Source organism: Crocuta crocuta, unplaced genomic scaffold, assembly GCF_008692635.1.
Source record: "Crocuta crocuta isolate KB4526 unplaced genomic scaffold, BGI_CrCroc_1.0 scaffold216, whole genome shotgun sequence".
Taxonomy (NCBI): domain Eukaryota; kingdom Metazoa; phylum Chordata; class Mammalia; order Carnivora; family Hyaenidae; genus Crocuta; species Crocuta crocuta.
The window spans coordinates 6070852-6077192 of NW_027531504.1; positions in this window are offsets into that span (position 1 = coordinate 6070852).

Here is a 6341-nt window from a genome sequence, read left to right on the forward strand (position 1 = left end):
TCAGCCATAAATGGGAATGAAGTACTAATAGATGCTACTGCATGGATGAATGTTGAAAACATTATGTTAAGTGAACAAAGCAGGTCACAAAGGATGACAGATTGTATGATTCTATTCATATGAAATATCCCAAACAGGAAAATCTTTAGAGGCAGAGGGTAGGTTAGAGGTTGCCTAAGGCTGGAAGGCCAGGGAAAATAGACTGCTAATTGATACAGTATTTGGGGAGGCGGGCTTAAAAATACTCTAAAATTACATTGTGAAAGTGATTGCACAACTCTGTGCAACTCTGTGAATATACTAAAAACCATTGAATTCTATACTCTGGAGTTGTGGTCTGACATGTGAGTTATATCTCAATAAAGCTGTTTTTAAAAAATCTAGCTGTATAGCAGCAGAGATATTCTGAGAATCCCCTTTACCACAAAACACCTAGAACTGAATACATTATAACTAATAAGAATTTTAATGCATTAACAAAGTCACAAGAAAGTAAGTCTTATTATTTAATACTTTATACATGTGAAATGAAATTATAATGAAAAGCAACAGAATAAAAATACCAAAATCAAAATAGTACAAATACTTTACCTTGTGGGGAAGAGTGAAATACAAATGGGGAGAAGTACACAGAGAGCTAAAGTTTAATTGCATTGATAATGTTCTGTTTATTTAGCTGGGCATTGGGTACACGAGTGTTCCTTTTACTATTCTTTATGCTTTATTCTCTAAATTTTATTTCTAAAATACACACATACCCTGTAAAACATGACATTTCCATGCACAGGAAGATCAAAAGTACAAATGTAGGGTGAATTTAATAAAAAGTCAGTAAAATACCTATATTCAGGCTTCAGCCAATTTATTTTTTTAACAGTCTCTTGTTTTTTTATATATATATTTTTTATTTTTTTTTTACAAATAGTTTATTGTCAAATTAGTTTCCACATAACACCCAGTGCTCATCCCCACGANCACGGCTTCAGCCAATTTAAATCACTTTATAGAACTATGAAGCTTCCTAGTACTTGACCCATAGCAGCAGCTATACACTTCATTTCCACAAAAGCTTCAGGGAACACTTTGACTTTGTCAGAATTAAAATCTTTGAGAGATACCAAAAAGAAGATGAAAAGACAATTAATAAGGCAGAAAATATTTATAATATACATATCTGACAAAGGACTGGTACTCAGAGTATATGAAGAACTCCTACAACTTAATAATAACACAACCCAATAAAAAATGTGCAATAGATTTGAAAAGACATTTTGCATAATAAGATACAATTGACCAAAAAGCACACAGAAATATGTGCAACATCTCCAGTCATCAAGGAAATGCAAATTATAATTATAATGAATTATCACCTAATGCCCTTTAGAATGGCTATAAATGAAAGACTGATAGCACTATGTGTTAGCAAGGACATGAAACAACTGGAACTTTCATACACTGCTGGAGGAAATGTAAAATGATATATCCAATATGGAAAAATTTTAGCACTTTAGAAAGTTATACCTACTGGGTGACCAGCAATTCCATTTGTAGTTATTTATTTACTCAAGGCCAATCATCTATTTTCACACAAAGAATGTTTGTAGCATCTGTATTCATAATTTTTTAAAAAATTGGAAACAACCCAAATATCAATCAGCTGATGAATGATTTATATACAATGGAATATCACTAATAAAAAGGAATGAGCCCTGATACACAAAAACAAATAAATCTTAGAAACATTATGCTGAGCAGAAAGAATCCAGAAGTGAAACACTGTTATACTATATGATTCTAGTTATATCAAACTCTAAGACCCCCCTGCGTCCAGGGGGGATTGCTTGCAAAGGGGAAGGAGAGAAATTTGGAGGATGTTGGAAATCCTCTAGATTTTGATTATGGTGGTGTTCACAAGGGTACACATTTGTCAAAACTCATCAAATAATACACTTCAATGGATGCTGTTTATTATATGTAAATTATACCTCAAAAAAGTTGATAAAACCAAAAAAAAAGATAAAAAAAGAGGAAGGTTTAAGGCAGGGTCAAGTAGAAGAAATCTGCAGAAGAGTCATGATTTGAACATCAAATGGATACAGCAAAGGACATGAATTTGCGAAGACTGGGATATGTTGCCAAATCATCCAATTATGAGCCCTTATTCTTTGAAGTGGTACAGAAAGGGGAAAAGTCGGAGGGTTTTCTTTTTCATGTTATTTAATTCATTTTTATCACTTATGTGTTCTTCTGTCTTAGTCTGTTAATTATACAAACTCAAAGAAATAATTCCTCCAAAATCTATGTTCTTGTGGGAGAGACAGGATATTTTAGAACTTTTAGGTTCATGTATTACCTCTTCGGTAACACAATTACTAATCATTTGAAAAAAAAATGCTTCTTTCTCCTTCTGCTTTTACATTTTCAAAAATGTATTTCTCACAGATGTTAGTCATGCCTGTGAACTATCTCATTTCATCAATTCCATTTATTATCTTCCCTTGTTAGCAAATCTTGGTTTTTAGCAACTCTTGGAGAATTTTGTCAATTTCATTCTATTAAAAGAAAAAGCCTCTAAAGAAATTTGCTTTGGTTGTAATTAACCAATTCCATAAACATGTGATAGGCGGAATCTTTCAAAAGTGAGGAACCCGTGTGAAAGATTTTGATGTCTAAGAGATTTTTGTGAGTAGAAAAATGCAATCGCTTGGTTTTGAAATTAATACTCGTTTTATTAAAGTGACCGATTTAAAAACCCAGTTTGCATTCAGTTTTAAGGCCGTTAAAAATCTAATAATTTTATCTATAAACTCTTTTAAAATAACAATTGTCTTTACCTTTTCTTAATGTTTCATTAACTCACATTTAACTGACTATACCTCTTTAAACAATTAGACTCATAACTTAATGAATAACAGTCTCATATATTTTAAAGTTTTAAATATGTTTTGCTCCCTTTTAAATACCTTAAATGCATGTTTATAATACTAAGCAGAATATGCTCAAGTTATTAACTTTTAAAAAGCAAATAAATTAAATTTGGAGGGGGGAATCTCAAGATCTCTTAAGTATGCTAATTATATTTTTGAACTTAGTCAAATTATCTTAAACTTTAAAACTTAATAAACACAAGTTTAAAATCAGTTGACTCAATTTAAAATGGAAGTCCAAGTCACCTCAGATTCTCTAATTTATCAAAATCTCTTTAATATTTCAAATGTAACAAGTACATAATATTATCCCAATGATTCAAAATTCACTCATACACATTAAAGTTTTAACACTGTCTGAGTAATTTACTTTATCTCCCTATTTCAATTCTAAGCTTTTCTAGAGATTACTTAATTCACCAGATTTTTGAGACTGATACTTAGGACCTAAGACATATGTTTTCAGGTAATTTTTATCAATGTCTCAGGTGGATTCTCTCAGTCCTTTTTAGAGTTATTGTAATAAGGGAGTTCAAGCCTGAGCCCTCCAGATGGGGTTGATTTTTTCCAGGGTCAAATTAAAATCTCTACTTTATTATCTGATTTCAGAAGACCAAATTTCTGAAAACTTGCTATCCACTTCATTAAACTCTTCATGGGTCATTGAATTCTGTACTTTCTTCAAATTCTTCCTGGGTAAAGGGCACTTGGATAACTCAGTCAGTTTAGCGTCCAACTTCAGCTTAGGTCATGATCTCAGGGTTTGTGGTTTTGAGCTGCATGTCAGACTCTGTGCAGACAGCTCAGAGCCTGGAGCCTGTTTCAGATTCTGTGTCTACCTCCCTCTCTGCCCTTCCCTACTCGTGCTCATTCTGTCTCCCTCAAAAATAAACATTAAAAAAAATTATTCCTGGGTTCTGCTCATGTTTCATATCTTCATCAGGCTCTGACATAACACACTAAAATTAATCAAATGACAACTGGACAATGAGTTAGTTATACAATTATGTGTACATTTTATATGTAAATATCAAAATGTTCATATAAATATGTATACTTAATGAATACATATAAACCTGAGCTATCAACAATTTTCCTAGTCACATAACCTCATCCAGACCCAAGTAACTACTCTATATACTCAATTATTGTGAAAAGATCACATATTCTTCTCACTATTACTATATATATTTTAAAGTCTAATAGCCTCATGATGTACTTCTTTGAAACTCTCTTCTGCTAATTAGAAACTCAGTGTTACAAATGTTAAATTTCCTACTTAAGCTTTTGTAGCTTTCTGTGCTTCTAACAGTAGCCTTTGTGCTGTATTGTAATTGTTTTCTTTTCATTTTAATATAGTTGACACACAATGTTACATTATTTTCAGAAGTATAACGTAGCAATTCAACTTCTCTCTACCTTATGCTATGCTCACAAGTGTAACTACCATCTATTACCCTACAGCCCTATAATAATCTCATTGACTATATTCCTTATGCTGTGCCATTTATTTCTGTGACTGATTCATTCCATAACTGAAAGCCTGTATCTCCCACTCACCTTTATCAATTTTACCCCTCCCCCGACACCCTTCTCTCTGGCAGCCATCAGTTTGTTCTCTGCATTCATAGGTCTGATTCTACTTTTTGTTTGTTTATTCATTTGCTTTGTTTTTAGATTTCATATATAAGCAAATCATAGTATGTGTCTTTGTCTGTCTGACTTATTTCACTTAGCATAAGTATGAAAATAAGTAAGAAAGAACATACTCTCTAGGTCTACCCCTTTTGATGTAAATGGCAAAATCTCATCCTTTTTTATGGCTTCATAATATTCCATCATGAATATTATCACTTCTTCTTTATCCATCCATCTATTGATGGAAACTTAGGTTGCTTACATATCTTGGCTATTGTAAATACTGCTGTAATAAACATAGGGGTACATATTTCTTTTGTATTAGTGTTTTTATTTCTTTGGGTAAATACCCAGTGGTAGATTATTGGATCATACAATATTTCTATTTTTTAATGGCAATTATTTAACCATCTAGTTCTTTCACAGACTGTGATCTCCTTGAGGATAGGGAGTATGGCTTTTTCTTACCCATTTTTTTGGCGTGATAAAATACACATTACATAAAATTTACCATTTTAACCATTTTAAAATGCATAATTCAGTGGCTTTAAGTATACTCACAAGGAAGCATGACTTTTTTTTTAATGTTTTATCTATTTTTGAGAGAGAGAGAGAGTGAGCAGGGGAGGGTCAGAGAAAAAAGGAGACACAAAATCCAAAGACAGGCTCCAGGCTCTGAGCCCTCAGCAAAGAGCCCAGTGCGGGGCTTGAACCCACAAACCACGAGATCATGACCTGAGACAAAGTTGGATGCTCAATCGACTGAGCCACCCAGGTGCCCCACATGACTTTTATATATATCTGTAATCCCAGTTTCTGGCAGTGCCTGGCTTGTAAATGTTACTTGATAAACATTTGTTGGACAAGCTACTGAATGAATGAATAAATAAATGAACAAATGAATGAACTGATATTTTATAACCATATAGTAAGTATCTATATGAATTATACTATATCTGTAATCTATATGAATTATACTATATCTGTAATTTCCTGTTTTGAAGTCTTCAAGTTTAACAGACACAATGAAAATAGCTACATTTGATCCTGTAATGGACATAGGCCCTATGTCCGACATCACAACAGTTATTAAATTAAGAAAAGTGCAGGAAAAGGTCAAGCACATTCTACTTCACTGGCTGGATTACTACAGATTTGCTCTGGGTCACTTATGGAATCCACTGAATTGCTCCACATAAACTGTTCCCATCATTCACACTTCCAGAGGATCAACATTTGAATTCCTCTTCCTTTCAAGGTTCCCAAGATAGTAAGTTTGTAAACTGTAAAGCACTATCCATACAGGTTCTTATCTTGGGTCCATAGGAAGAAAATCAAAGGAGGTGACCTTAATTTTATTTCCATTTTCTTTTTAGAGAGGATCATCTATTTGATCACTTCTGTATTTTCATAAGGGAAGAGGCTTTCATATTCATATTTTGGATCAGAAAATACTCTTACCCATAAACCACCATAGTTCAGTCTCCCCACCAAAGTCTCAGTCCTTACTAATGTCTTCTGTTCATTTGTTGTGTTGAAAAGAAGCCTGTGTACTCCATTAGAATGTGCCGGTTATAACGTCAACTCATAGCTGGTGTTTGATTACAGAGCCCATCAGTTTCAGGTCACAGTCAATTCTTGTTATTCACAGTAGTTATTACAAACACTGAATTAGCCAAAATTGAATCATTGCTCCTAGGAGAAGTACAGGATGAGGTTTCTGTGAGCCTCTGGTCACAGTATTTTTGTCAACCTATCATTATGTAATCTTACTTT